Source organism: Poeciliopsis prolifica, unplaced genomic scaffold (genome assembly GCF_027474105.1).
Source record: "Poeciliopsis prolifica strain line A6 unplaced genomic scaffold, Auburn_PproV2 SCAFFOLD158, whole genome shotgun sequence".
NCBI classification, from domain to species: Eukaryota; Metazoa; Chordata; class Actinopteri; order Cyprinodontiformes; family Poeciliidae; genus Poeciliopsis; species Poeciliopsis prolifica.
In genome coordinates, this window is record NW_026562533.1 from 240110 (window position 1) to 256197 (window position 16088).

The 16088-nt window shown below is 40.5% G+C and overlaps 1 pseudogene; it reads left to right on the forward strand.

The window, feature by feature from the left end:
* Nucleotides 1-16088, forward strand: part of LOC129356156 (protein MTSS 2-like) — a 53645-nt pseudogene that overhangs the window by 13393 nt on the left and 24164 nt on the right.

The window sequence follows — 16088 nt, forward strand, 5'->3', positions numbered from 1 at the left end:
TATAAGCACAAATATGCTAATAGAAATGTCTACATACTCCAGCTTTTAGTTGAGGCATTTATCTTCGGTCACTTTAATGGATGAATTCTCGTGTTGAGGCGGACCGGAGTTGTGTTGAGGCGGACCGGAGTCATGTTGAGGCGGACCGGAGTCTGATTGAGGCGGACCGGAGTCATGTTGAGGCGGACCGGAGTCTGATTGAGGCGGACCGGAGTCATGTTGAGGCGGACCGGAGTCTGATTGAGGCGGACCGGAGTCGTGTTGAGGCGGACCGGAGTCTGATTGAGGCGGACGGAGTCGTGTTGAGGCTGACCGGAGTCTGATTGAGGCGGACCGGAGTCGTGTTGAGGCGGACCGGAGTCTGATTGAGGCGGACCGGAGTCGTGTTGAGGCTGACCGGAGTCTGATTGAGGCGGACCGGAGTCTGATTGAGGCGGACCGGAGTCGTTTTGAGGCGGACCGGAGTCTGATTGAGGCGGACCGGAGTCTGATTGAGGCGGACCGGAGTCGTTTTGAGGCGGACCGGAGTCTGATTGAGGCGGACCGGAGTCGTGTTGAGGCGGACCGGAGTCATGTTGAGGCGGACCGGAGTCATGTTGAGGCGGACCGGAGTCTGATTGAGGCGGACCGGAGTCTGATTGAGGCGGACCGGAGTCGTGTTGAGGCGGACCGGAGTCTGATTGAGGCGGACCGGAGTCGTGTTGAGGCTGACCGGAGTCTGATTGAGGCGGACCGGAGTCGTTTTGAGGCGGACCGGAGTCTGATTGAGGCGGACCGGAGTCTGATTGAGGCGGACCGGAGTCTGATTGAGGCGGACCGGAGTCGTGTTGAGGCGGACCGGAGTCATGTTGAGGCGGACCGGAGTCTGATTGAGGCGGACCGGAGTCTGATTGAGGCGGACCGGAGTCTGATTGAGGCGGACCGGAGTCTGATTGAGGCGGACCGGAGTCGTTTTGAGGCGGACCGGAGTCTGATTGAGGCGGACCGGAGTCTGATTGAGGCGGACCGGAGTCGTGTTGAGGCGGACCGGAGTCATGTTGAGGCGGACCGGAGTCTGATTGAGGCGGACCGGAGTCATGTTGAGGCGGACCGGAGTCTGATTGAGGCGGACCGGAGTCGTGTTGAGGCGGACCGGAGTCTGATTGAGGCGGACCGGAGTCTGATTGAGGCGGACCGGAGTCGTGTTGAGGCGGACCGGAGTCTGATTGAGGCGGACCGGAGTCGTGTTGAGGCGGACCGGAGTCTGATTGAGGCGGACCGGAGTCGTGTTGAGGCGGACCGGAGTCATGTTGAGGCGGACCGGAGTCTGATTGAGGCGGACCGGAGTCGTGTTGAGGCGGACCGGAGTCTGATTGAGGCGGACCGTAGTCGTGTTGAGGCGGACCGGAGTCTGATTGAGGCGGACCGGAGTCTGATTGAGGCGGACCGGAGTCGTGTTGAGGCGGACCGGAGTCTGATTGAGGCGGACCGGAGTCTGATTGAGGCGGACCGGAGTCTGATTGAGGCGGACCGGAGTCGTGTTGAGGCGGACCGGAGTCGTGTTGAGGCGGACCGGAGTCGTGTTGAGGCGGACCGGAGTCGTGTTGATGCGGACCGGAGTCTGATTGAGGCGGACCGGAGTCGTGTTGAGGCGGACCGGAGTCTGATTGAGGCGGACCGGAGTCGTGTTGAGGCGGACCGGAGTCGTGTTGAGGCGGACCGGAGTCATGTTGAGGCGGACCGGAGTCTGATTGAGGCGGACCGGAGTCTGATTGAGGCGGACCGGAGTCGGGTTGAGGCGGACCGGAGTCGTGTTGAGGCGGACCGGAGTCGTGTTGAGGCGGACCGGAGTCGTGTTGAGGCGGACCGGAGTCGTGTTGATGCGGACCGGAGTCTGATTGAGGCGGACCGGAGTCGTGTTGAGGCGGACCGGAGTCTGATTGAGGCGGACCGGAGTCGTGTTGAGGCGGACCGGAGTCGTGTTGAGGCGGACCGGAGTCATGTTGAGGCGGACCGGAGTCTGATTGAGGCGGACCGGAGTCTGATTGAGGCGGACCGGAGTCGGGTTGAGGCGGACCGGAGTCGTGTTGAGGCGGACCGGAGTCGTGTTGAGGCGGACCGGAGTCTGATTGAGGCGGACCGGAGTCGTGTTGAGGCGGACCGGAGTCTGATTGAGGCGGACCGGAGTCGTGTTGAGGCGGACCGGAGTCATGTTGAGGCGGACCGGAGTCTGATTGAGGCGGACCGGAGTCTTGTTGAGGCGGACCGGAGTCTGATTGAGGCGGACCGGAGTCGTGTTGAGGCGGACCGGAGTCTGATTGAGGCGGACCGGAGTCTGATTGAGGCGGACCGGAGTCGTGTTGAGGCGGACCGGAGTCTGATTGAGGCGGACCGGAGTCGTGTTGAGGCGGACCGGAGTCTGATTGAGGCGGACCGGAGTCGTGTTGAGGCGGACCGGAGTCGTGTTGAGGCGGACCGGAGTCATGTTGAGGCGGACCGGAGTCTGATTGAGGCGGACCGGAGTCGTGTTGAGGCGGACCGGAGTCTGATTGAGGCGGACCGTAGTCGTGTTGAGGCGGACCGGAGTCTGATTGAGGCGGACCGGAGTCTGATTGAGGCGGACCGGAATCGTGTTGAGGCGGACCGGAGTCTGATTGAGGCGGACCGGAGTCTGATTGAGGCGGACCGGAGTCTGATTGAGGCGGACCGGAGTCGTGTTGAGGCGGACCGGAGTCGTGTTGAGGCGGACCGGAGTCGTGTTGAGGCGGACCGGAGTCGTGTTGAGTCGGACCAGAGTCTGATTGAGGCGGACCGGAGTCGTGTTGAGGCGGACCGGAGTCTGATTGAGGCGGACCGGAGTCGTGTTGAGGCGGACCGGAGTCGTGTTGAGGCGGACCGGAGTCGTGTTGAGGCGGACCGGAGTCATGTTGAGGCGGACCGGAGTCTGATTGAGGCGGACCGGAGTCTGATTGAGGCGGACCGGAGTCGGGTTGAGGCGGACCGGAGTCGTGTTGAGGCGGACCGGAGTCGTGTTGAGGCGGACCGGAGTCTGATTGAGGCGGACCGGAGTCGTGTTGAGGCGGACCGGAGTCTGATTGAGGCGGACCGGAGTCGTGTTGAGGCGGACCGGAGTCGTGTTGAGGCGGACCGGAGTCGTGTTGAGGCGGACCGGAGTCATGTTGAGGCGGACCGGAGTCTGATTGAGGCGGACCGGAGTCTGATTGAGGCGGACCGGAGTCGGGTTGAGGCGGACCGGAGTCGTGTTGAGGCGGACCGGAGTCGTGTTGAGGCGGACCGGAGTCTGATTGAGGCGGACCGGAGTCTGATTGTGGCGGACCGGAGTCGGGTTGAGGCGGACCGGAGTCGTGTTGAGGCGGACCGGAGTCGTGTTGAGATGCTGCTGAACGGTCCGACTGTGTTTGGTGGTTTATCAGGTTTTGCTTCAGACAGGAAGCAGGGGGAGGAATTGTTTAATATCTGTCCAGAATTTCCTGTTAGCTCCAACCTGCTGCAGAAACAATCGCTCCAATTCTCTGCTTTCCACTCTGGAGCTGCAGCTCTCAGTTTGATTCCTGCAAACCTGCTAGATTTAGATATTCAAATGTTGTGAAAATCTGCTCACTTGTCCAGCTCTGTTGGAGCAACGCTCCAGATGAAAACATCCCAGACAGAAGCTGATAGAGAGTCTGTGGAGCAAAATAAAGATAAATCAGGAAGCCAGAAGAGGAATCAGTGATTATAAAAGAGGTTTGATTATTACGAAGCTAAAAAATAAAATAGTTTTCAGCAATAATTTTAGGTTTCATTGAATCTACATGCTTCATATTTTACAGTTTATCTGATCAGTTGCTGTTTGTCTGCTCTGGTCAGGGTTTGCATTTTAATTCTGCTGATCAAATACACTCCTGATCAAAATCTTAAGACCAGTCAAAAAATTGCAAGAATTTGCATTTAGCACTATTGGATCTTAAGAAGGTTCTAAGTAGATCTTCACAATGTTAAAAGAAGAAATCAGCATAAGAGACAAAAACATTTGAGCGGGGAATTAATTGAAAACTGCATTTATACTCAAACATGATTTTTTCAGCTGATCAAAAGTTTAAGACCATAGCTCAAAAAACCTCCAAAACCCCCCAAAACAGAAATCAAAGTGCCAAAAAAAAAAGGACTCAGTAATGAGTAGCTCCACCATTCTTGTTGATGACTTCAAACAATCGTTTAGGCATGCTTGATGCCAGTGTTTCCAGGAGGCTAGTGGGAACGTTGCTCCAAGTGTTGAAGATGGATTCATGAAGGGCATCCACTGTCTGGAACTGATGTCCATTTTCGTAAACTTCTCTTGCCATCCATCTCCAAATGTTCTCAATTGGGTTTAGATCCGGGGAACATGCAGGATGGTCCAAAAGAGTGATGTTATTCTCTTGGAAGAACTGCTTTGTCAGGCGGGCATTGTGAACTGCAGCATTGTCCTGTTGAAAAACCCAATCATTACCACACAGACGAGGGCCCTCAGTCATGAGGGATGCCCGCTGCAACATCTCCACATAGCCAGCTGCTGTTTGACGCCCCTGCACAACCTGAAGCTCCATTGTTCCATTGAAGGAAAACGCACCCCAAATCATGATGGCGCCCCCACCACTGTGCCGTGTAGAAAACATCTCAGGTGGGATCTCCCTGTCATGCCAGTAACGTTGGAAGCCATCAGGATCATCAAGCCAAAACTTTTTCTCATCAGAGAAGACAACTTTCTTCCACCTTTCAATGTCCCATGTTTGGTGTACCCTTGCAAAGTCCAAACGGGCAATTCTGTGGAGTTGAAGAAGACGTGGCCTTTGAAGACGTTTTTTGTTTCTGAAGCCCTTCCCTTGCAGATGCCGTCTGATGGTTATCGGGCTGCAGTCGGCACCAGTAATGGCTTTAATTTGGGTAGAGGATTGTCCCTTATCTTGACGGACAGCCAATCGGATCCTGCGGTTCAGAGCTGGTGAAATTTTTTTGGGTCTACCGCTTGACTTTTTTGTTCCCTAACCCTCAGGATCATTTAAAAAAATGCAAAATGACTGTCTTACTGCGTCCAACCTCAGCAGCAATGGCACGTTGTGAGAGGCCTTGCTTATGCAGCTCAACAATCCTGCCACGTTCAAAGTCAGTGAATTTTTTTTGCTTTTGCCATCTGGAGGTCTTGACAGTGTAAAGACTTCATAGAACATGACATGGAATCTAGATTTTTGCACAGCTTTTGGCTTTTAAAGACTATGGTCTTAAACTTTTGATCAGCTGAAAAAATCAGGTTTGAGTGTAAATGCAGTTTTCAGAAAATTCCCTGCTCAAATGTTTTTGTCTCTTGCACTAATATTTTCTTTTAACATTGTGAAGCTCTACTTAGAATCTTCTTAAGATTCAATAGTGCAAAATGCAAATTCTTGCAATTTTTTGACTGGTCTTAAGATTTTGATCAGGAGTGTATGTCACTTTATTGTCATAATTAGCTGAATCTAATGTAGATTCATTGCAGATTACTACTACAAAAGATTTAAGGCTAAAACAGTTTATCAATTATTGCATTAATCATCAACTAATTAAGTAATTGATTAACTGGAGTAACACAGTTACACTTGGATCACTAATTCAGCCAAAACTGCAAAAAAATAAATATTTTGCATTTAAGATAAAAAACCTGCTTTGCCAGTGAATTTGTTGTACCAGAACTTCTCCTGTTCAGTTTCAGCTTTGACTGGTTCACATTCTGTTAAACAAATCTATTAATCAGCTTTAGCATTCAGTTATTAATCAGTTAATCAATAATAATATCCTGATCAGCTCTCTCTGACTCAGCAAAAAGCCTGAGTTTTTCTCAGGTTGGAGGATTGTTTGCTGCAAAAGATCAAATGTTCACTGAAGAAATGACGATATTGGCTATTTTTCCTATTTAAAAGGGATTTAATTACTTGGATTTTAAATGCATTCTTAATGTTACATCACAATCTTAATAGTTAAATCTTCAGAATGTTCCAGTTTTTTTACCAATCAATTAATCGTCATAATGGTTGATAAATTGTGGAATTTGTTGATTAATCACCATCATGGTCGGTTAATTGATTACTAGAATAATCATCAGCCGCGGCCCTGAATAGATTCAGAGCATGAATCTAGAACACATGTCGAAAGCTGAGATTCTAGATCTGTTCTAGAAATGGGGATTTCAGAGCGAGCTCCCCTCTGCTGCATGACTCTGGGAATCACACTGCTGTGATTCTGCTGAGCATTAGCATGCTAATCCTCATGATGACAGAACTTGGTTTTAGTTTTAAAGTGAAACTTGTTGCAGGTGCCACCAAGGAGATCGGCTCAGCGCTCACCAGGATGTGCATGAGACACCGCAGCATCGAATCCAAGCTCAAACTGTTCACCATGTAAGACACACACACACACACACACACACACACACACACACACACACACACACACACACACACACACACACACTCCCCCTCTGGCTGCTGCATGTGGCCGTAAGTCAGGAAAGTAATTCAGTGTCTGGTTCCCACACTGTCAGATCACAGCAGCATGTCCTCCCCACCTGCTGTGTGTGTGTGTGTGGGGGTGTGTGTGTGTGCGTGCGTGCGTGTGTGTGTGCAGACGAGTGCGTGTGTGTGTGCGTGTGTGTGTGTGTGTGTGTGCGTGCGTGCGTGTGTGTGTGCAGACGAGTGCGTGTGTGTGTGCGTGTGTGTGTGTGTGTGCAGATGAGTGCGTGTGTGTGCGTGTGTGTGTGTGTGTGCAGATGAGTGTGTGCGTGTGTGTGTGTGTGTGTGTGTGTGTGTGTGTGTGTGTGTGTGTGCGGACGAGTGCGTGCGTGTGTGTGTGTGTGTGTGCAGACGACTGCGTGTGTGTGTGTGTGTGTGTGTGTGCGGACGAGTGCGTGCGTGTGTGTGTGTGTGTGCAGACGACTGCGTGTGTGTGTGTGTGTGTGTGTGCAGATGAGTGCGTGTGTGTGTGTGTGTGTGTGCGTGTGTGTGTGTGCAGATGAGTGCGTGTGTGTGTGCGTGGGTGTGTGTGTGTGTGTGGGTGTGTGTGTGCGTGTGTGTGTGTGTGTGTGTGTGTGTGTGTGCAGACGACTGCGTGTGTGTGTGCGTGTGTGTGTGTGCAGATGAGTGCGTGTGTGTGTGTGAGTGCGTGCGCGCGCGCGCGTGTGTGTGTGTGTGTGTGTGTGTGTGTGTGTGTGTGTACACGCTGTGTTTTTGATGCATTGTAGAGACTGTTTTCCTGACACATTGCGCTGTGGGAACTTGCTGATCCTCACAAGAAAAAAAGCTGGTTTTGGGTTCGACTGCAGAAATGAATGGAAAGTTCCCAAAAAGTTCCCACAAAAATAAAGACATGAAGCAGTTTCAGCCGTCTCTGTTGCAGCATCGCTCATTTTTTCACTGGACTGCAAAAAGATAACAAAGGTTTTTAGTTTTAGTTTCTTAGTTCACTACAAGAAAAAAAAAACTAACTCCCAACTAACTTTTGAGCAAAATAAGAAAGCTTGTTTTCAGTAAATAACCCATGAAAATTGATTTGAAAAAAGCATGATTTCCACTGGCAATTTTTCACTTGTAACTTGGAAAAACAATTTGTTTGAAATGGAAAAATCTGCCAAAGAAATTAGTTTTTTTTTATCAATACTCAATAATTGTTTACTAAAAACAAGCTCCTATACTTGTTTGTTTTTTCTTATTTCCAGTGAACTAAGATATTTTCACTAGAAACAGAAAAAATTCACATTCAACAAAGAACATTTCCTAACAGAAGAGAGTAGGAGTGTAAATTAAGGCGAAACTGAAAACCATTTAAGATAAAAAATATTTGTCTGTAAATAATTTCTAACTGTGTTAAAATATTGGCGATGCAGCAGCTGCTGTATCAGGTAAAGATAAAAACAGCAAGATGCTGATGACAGGAGACGAAACATTGACTTGAATTAGATTCTTGGAGTGAATATCTTGGATTTAGTGGATCAATCAGAGTTGAAGCTGGAGATTTGACATGTTGTTGAATTTAAGCTATAAAATTAAAAACTAATCATTTTAATAGGTTGCTAAAGGTTTGAAAGGTGCAAGTACTTTCTGTGAAACCTGATGTTTATAGTTTTTTTCTGATTACTTGATAAATCACCTGCATAATTGATAGATTAGTTGATTACTAAGGTAATCATTAGCTGCAGTTCTAATCAAGTTTCCTGCTGATCTTCATGTATACATGTATAAATATGTGAATAAATGTATGGATGGGTGAGGCCAGATATACCTCGATATCTAGCGACCAGTTTCACTGGAAAGTGCTAAAAGCTCAAATCATTTATTATTCTACCAGGTATGTAATGTCGCTAAATGTCCAATTGGTGCCTCATCGCTTGTTTTAAATGCAACAGAAATCTTTTTTGTTAGTATTATTGCACCTTAGTAGGAAGATCAGGACTGTATGTCACTGAGCGATCCTCATATCAGAGACGTTGTGAATATATTTACGGTTTTTGTACGCGGTGTTGAGCCTAATCTGGTGCGGCAGGAAGCTGATGCGGGTCTCTGCGTATTTTCAGAGCGCTGTCAGAAAGTCTCATCGTGCCTCTGGAGTTAAAGATGGAGGAGTGGAAGAAAGCGGCGAGCCAGCTGGACAAAGACCACGCCAAAGGTAGGCCCCGCCCCCGCCGCAGCATGCAGCCAGTTCTCGCCCTGATTCAACGACTTCCTGTTCCTGTTCAGAATACAAGAAGGCCAGAGCCGACATCAAGAAGAAGTCCTCAGACACCATCAAGCTGCAGAAGAAAGTGAAGAAAGGTGAGAAGCTGCTTTCATGTCCGCTGAAAACCTCTAAAGAAGGAAACGAGCAGCAGGTAAAACTGTTTTCACTCAGGTGAGCCTTTCACCTGGACTGGCCCGATGTTTCTGCCACCCATCAAACCAAGTGTTCCTGTTCCTGATAATGTTGTGGAAGGACGAACTCTTTCCTCTCTGTGGCTATAAACCATTGTTTACCAGAGATCAGCCGCAGTGCGGCCGCCGCTGGTGCTGCTGGGCTTCACTTTGGACCCGCTTGTTCAGACGAGGCCCGCCGTGAATCCAGCTAGCAGGAGACCAGTTCACCCAGTGGTCTCTAAGATCAGATCAGAGTACTTTAGCGGCTGCTGCCATGGCTACGACCACATCCCATAATTAAAACAAGACATGCAGAAACTGGAAGTCGATATTCAGACAGGGAAGAGTCGAAATATATCCTTGGGCCACCAGTCTTACTGGGAGACAAGATTGGCCCAGTGTGGCTCCCAGTAAGTTCATGTATCTCCCAGTTTGCCCACCACGTCTCTTTAGACCAGGGATGTCAAAGCCGAGAGCCGGACTGGTTCACCGTTTACTAAATCATATTGAAATGATTACATAACCAAAACCTAACAGTGTATATTATGTAATAATTAAAAGAATAAAGCAATGCTTTGTTATGATTGTCAGTCATTTCAAGGAAAAACATGTTCAACAGGCAAACAGCCAAAAATTTAATTGTTTTGAAAAATTAAATATGTTTCTTAATATCAAGATAAATACATAAATTAAAGAGCATTATAAACTGAAAATGCATTATGGTGCTGCTCTATGATGTTCATATTGATGTGTCTGAGAAGTTTGATAGAGCCTTCTGAGACTTAGTTACTAGTTACTAACTACTAGTTACTAACTACTTGATTTGGAAAGTTACTAAGTTACATTAAAGTAACTATTTTAGTTGCTTTCAGCAATTGCTAACAACACTCTGCTACCTGTGAAAATCACATTGATCGTTGCCAATATTTAATAGCAACTTATTTCATAACAGTAACATCAACAATGTGTCTCCAGTTATAAGGTTGAACTGAAGGAGAAATTATTTAATGGTTACAACAGTACAAATAAACCCCCATTCTGCCCCATCCTGCCCCCATTCTGCCCCATCCTGCCCCATTCTGCCCCCATTCTGCCCCATCCTGCCCTCATTCTGCCCCATTCTGCCCCCAGTCTGCCCCATCCTGCCCCCATTCTGCCCCATTCTGCCCCCAGTCTGCCCCATCCTGCACCATTCCTGCCCCCATCCTGCCCCCAGTCTGCCCCATTCTGCCCCCATTCTGCCCCATCCTGCCCCTATTCTGCCCCCATTCTGCCCCATTCTGCCCCCAGTCTGCCCCATCCTGCCCCCATCCTGCCCCCATTCTGCCCCATTCTGCCCCCATTCTGCCCCATCCTGCCCCATTCTGCCCCTATTCTGCCCCGTCCTGCCCCATTCTGCCCCATCCTGCCCCATCCTGCCCCCATTCTGCCCCATCCTGCCCCATTCTGCCCCATCCTGCCCCATCCTGCCCCCAGTCTGCCCCATCCTGCCCCCAGTCTGCCCCATCCTGCCCCATGCTGCCCCATTCTGCCCCCAGTCTGCCCCATCCTGCCCCATGCTGCCCCATTCTGCCCCCAGTCTGCCCCATCCTGCCCCCATCCTGCCCCATCCTGCCCCATTCTGCCCCAATCCTGCCCCAGCCTCCAGGTTGTGCGTTAAGGCCCTGTGTTTACTGCACTGATTAGTGACCTTTATCTTAATATTAATAATTATAATGACGTTCAGTTGCACAACTTTCCGGACTTGTTGATTCGTGGCTGTTTTCACGTTTATTGTTGTTCATATTAGTTCATGTTAGTTCATATTAATTCATATTAGTTCATGTTAGTTCATATTAGTTCATATTAGTTCATGTTAGTTCATATTAGTTCATGTTAGTTCATATTAATTCATATTAGTTCATGTTAGTTCATGTTAGTTCATATTAATTCATATTAGTTCATGTTAGTTCATGTTAGTTCATATTAGTTCATGTTAGTTCATATTAATTCATATTAGTTCATATTAGTTCGTATTAGTTCATGTTAGTTCATATTAATTCATATTAGTTCATGTTAGTTCATATTAGTTCATATTAGTTCATGTTAGTTCATGTTAATTCATATTAGTTCATGTTAGTTCATGTTAGTTCATATTAATTCATATTAGTTCATGTTAGTTCATGTTAGTTCATGTTAGTTCATATTAGTTCATGTTAGTTCATATTAATTCATATTAGTTCATGTTAGTTCATGTTAGTTCATATTAGTTCATGTTAGTTCATATTAGTTCATGTTAGTTCATATTAATTCATATTAGTTCATGTTAGTTCATATTAGTTCATGTTAGTTCATATTAGTTCATGTTAGTTCATATTAATTCATATTAGTTCATGTTAGTTCATATTAATTCATATTAGTTCATGTTAGTTCATGTTAGTTCATATTAATTCATATTAGTTCATGTTAGTTCATATTAATTCATATTAATTCATGTTAGTTCATGTTAGTTCATATTAGTTCATGTTAGTTCATATTAATTCATATTAGTTCATGTTAGTTCATATTAATTCATATTAGTTCATGTTAGTTCATGTTAGTTCATATTAGTTCATGTTAGTTCATATTAATTCATATTAGTTCATGTTAGTTCATATTAATTCATATTAATTCATATTAGTTCATGTTAGTTCATGTTAGTTCATATTAGTTCATGTTAGTTCATATCAGTTCATGTCAGTTCATATTAGTTCATATTAGTTCATATTAGTTCATGTTAGTTCATATTAGTTCATGTTAGTTCATATTAATTCATATTAGTTCATGTTAGTTCATGTTAGTTCATATTAATTCATATTAGTTCATATTAGTTCATATTAGTTCATGTTAGTTCATATTAATTCATATTAGTTCATGTTAGTTCATATTAGTTCATGTTAGTTCATATTAGTTCATGTTAGTTCATATTAGTTCATGTTAGTTCATATTAGTTCATGTTAGTTCATATTAATTCATATTAGTTCATGTTAGTTCATGTTAGTTCATGTTAGTTCATATTAGTTCATGTTAGTTCATATTAATTCATATTAGTTCATGTTAGTTCATGTTAGTTCATATTAGTTCATGTTAGTTCATATTAGTTCATGTTAGTTCATATTAATTCATATTAGTTCATGTTAGTTCATATTAATTCATATTAGTTCATGTTAGTTCATGTTAGTTCATATTAATTCATATTAGTTCATGTTAGTTCATATTAATTCATATTAATTCATATTAGTTCATGTTAGTTCATGTTAGTTCATATTAGTTCATGTTAGTTCATATTAGTTCATGTTAGTTCATATTAGTTCATGTTAGTTCATGTTATTTCATATTAGTTCATGTTAGTTCATGTTAGTTCATATTAATTCATATTAGTTCATGTTAGTTCATGTTAGTTCATATTAGTTCATGTTAGTTCATATTAGTTCATGTTAGTTCATATTAGTTCATGTTAGTTCATGTTAGTTCATGTTAGTTCATATTAATTCATATTAGTTCATATTAGTTCATGTTAGTTCATATTAGTTCATGTTAGTTCATATTAATTCATATTAGTTCATGTTAGTTCATATAAATTCATATTAATTCATATTAGTTCATGTTAGTTCATGTTAGTTCATGTTAGTTAATATTAGTTCATGTTAGTTCATATTAGTTCATGTTAGTTCATATTAGTTCATGTTAGTTCATGTTAGTTCATGTTAGTTCATGTTAGTTAATATTATTTCATGTTAGTTCATATTAGTTCATATTAGTTCATGTTAGTTCATATTAGTTCATGTTAGTTCATGTTAATTCATATTAGTTCATATTATTTCATGTTAGTTCATATTAATTCATATTAGTTCATGTTAGTTCATGTTAGTTCATATTAATTTATATTAGTTCATGTTAGTTCATATTAGTTCATGTTAGTTCATATTAATTCATATTAGTTCATGTTAGTTCATATTAATTCATATTAGTTCATGTTAGTTCATGTTAGTTCATATTAGTTCATGTTAGTTCATATTAATTCATATTAGTTCATGTTAGTTCATATTAATTTATATTAGTTCATGTTAGTTCATGTTAGTTCATATTAGTTCATGTTAGTTCATATTAATTCATATTAGTTCATGTTAGTTCATGTTAGTTCATGTTAGTTAATATTAGTTCATGTTAGTTCATATTAGTTCATGTTAGTTCATATTAGTTCATGTTAGTTCATGTTAGTTCATGTTAGTTAATATTATTTCATGTTAGTTCATATTAGTTCATATTAGTTCATGTTAGTTCATATTAGTTCATGTTAGTTCATGTTAATTCATATTAGTTCATATTAGTTCATGTTAGTTCATATTAATTCATATTAGTTCATGTTAGTTCATGTTAGTTCATATTAATTTATATTAGTTCATGTTAGTTCATGTTAGTTCATATTAGTTCATGTTAGTTCATATTAATTCATATTAGTTCATGTTAGTTCATATTAATTCATATTAGTTCATGTTAGTTCATGTTAGTTCATATTAGTTCATGTTAGTTCATATTAATTCATATTAGTTCATGTTAGTTCATGTTAATTCATATTAGTTCATGTTAGTTCATGTTAGTTCATATTAGTTCATGTTAGTTCATATTAATTCATATTAGTTCATGTTAGTTCATGTTAATTCATATTAGTTCATATTAGTTCATGTTAGTTCATATTAATTCATATTAGTTCATGTTAGTTCATGTTAGTTCATATTAATTTATATTAGTTCATGTTAGTTCATGTTAGTTCATATTAGTTCATGTTAGTTCATATTAATTCATATTAGTTCATGTTAGTTCATATTAATTTATATTAGTTCATGTTAGTTCATGTTAGTTCATATTAGTTCATGTTAGTTCATATTAATTCATATTAGTTCATGTTAGTTCATATTAATTCATATTAGTTCATGTTAGTTCATGTTAGTTCATATTAATTCATATTATTTCATGTTAGTTCATATTTTCATGTTAGTTCATATTAATTCATATTAGTTCATGTTAGTTCATGTTAGTTCATGTTAGTTCATATTAGTTCATGTTAGTTCATATTAATTCATATTAGTTCATGTTAGTTCATATTAGTTCATGTTAGTTCATATTAGTTCATGTTAGTTCATATTAATTCATATTAGTTCATGTTAGTTCATATTAGTTCATGTTAGTTCATATTAGTTCATGTTAGTTCATGTTAGTTCATATTAGTTCATGTTAGTTCATATTAATTCATATTAGTTCATGTTAGTTCATATTAATTCATATTAGTTCATGTTAGTTCATGTTTGTTCATATTAGTTCATGTTAGTTCATATTAATTCATATTAGTTCATGTTAGTTCATATTAGTTCATGTTAGTTCATGTTAGTTCATATTAGTTCATGTTAGTTCATATTAATTCATGTTAGTTCATGTTAGTTCATAATTAATATTAGTTCATGTTAGTTCATGTTAGTTCATGTTAGTTCATATTAGTTCATGTTAGTTCATATTAATTCATATTAGTTCATGTTAGTTCATGTTAGTTCATATTAGTTCATGTTAGTTCATATTAGTTCATGTTAGTTCATATTAATTCATATTAGTTCATGTTAGTTCATATTAGTTCATGTTAGTTCATATTAGTTCATGTTAGTTCATATTAATTCATATTAGTTCATGTTAGTTCATATTAATTCATATTAGTTCATGTTAGTTCATGTTAGTTCATATTAATTCATATTAGTTCATGTTAGTTCATATTAATTCATATTAATTCATGTTAGTTCATGTTAGTTCATATTAGTTCATGTTAGTTCATATTAATTCATATTAGTTCATGTTAGTTCATATTAATTCATATTAGTTCATGTTAGTTCATGTTAGTTCATATTAGTTCATGTTAGTTCATATTAATTCATATTAGTTCATGTTAGTTCATATTAATTCATATTAATTCATATTAGTTCATGTTAGTTCATGTTAGTTCATATTAGTTCATGTTAGTTCATATCAGTTCATGTCAGTTCATATTAGTTCATATTAGTTCATATTAGTTCATGTTAGTTCATATTAGTTCATGTTAGTTCATATTAATTCATATTAGTTCATGTTAGTTCATGTTAGTTCATATTAATTCATATTAGTTCATATTAGTTCATATTAGTTCATGTTAGTTCATATTAATTCATATTAGTTCATGTTAGTTCATATTAGTTCATGTTAGTTCATATTAGTTCATGTTAGTTCATATTAGTTCATGTTAGTTCATATTAGTTCATGTTAGTTCATATTAATTCATATTAGTTCATGTTAGTTCATGTTAGTTCATGTTAGTTCATATTAGTTCATGTTAGTTCATATTAATTCATATTAGTTCATGTTAGTTCATGTTAGTTCATATTAGTTCATGTTAGTTCATATTAGTTCATGTTAGTTCATATTAATTCATATTAGTTCATGTTAGTTCATATTAATTCATATTAGTTCATGTTAGTTCATGTTAGTTCATATTAATTCATATTAGTTCATGTTAGTTCATATTAATTCATATTAATTCATATTAGTTCATGTTAGTTCATGTTAGTTCATATTAGTTCATGTTAGTTCATATTAGTTCATGTTAGTTCATATTAGTTCATGTTAGTTCATGTTATTTCATATTAGTTCATGTTAGTTCATGTTAGTTCATATTAATTCATATTAGTTCATGTTAGTTCATGTTAGTTCATATTAGTTCATGTTAGTTCATATTAGTTCATGTTAGTTCATATTAGTTCATGTTAGTTCATGTTAGTTCATGTTAGTTCATATTAATTCATATTAGTTCATATTAGTTCATGTTAGTTCATATTAGTTCATGTTAGTTCATATTAATTCATATTAGTTCATGTTAGTTCATATAAATTCATATTAATTCATATTAGTTCATGTTAGTTCATGTTAGTTCATGTTAGTTAATATTAGTTCATGTTAGTTCATATTAGTTCATGTTAGTTCATATTAGTTCATGTTAGTTCATGTTAGTTCATGTTAGTTCATGTTAGTTAATATTATTTCATGTTAGTTCATATTAGTTCATATTAGTTCATGTTAGTTCATATTAGTTCATGTTAGTTCATGTTAATTCATATTAGTTCATATTATTTCATGTTAGTTCATATTAATTCATATTAGTTCATGTTAGTTCATGTT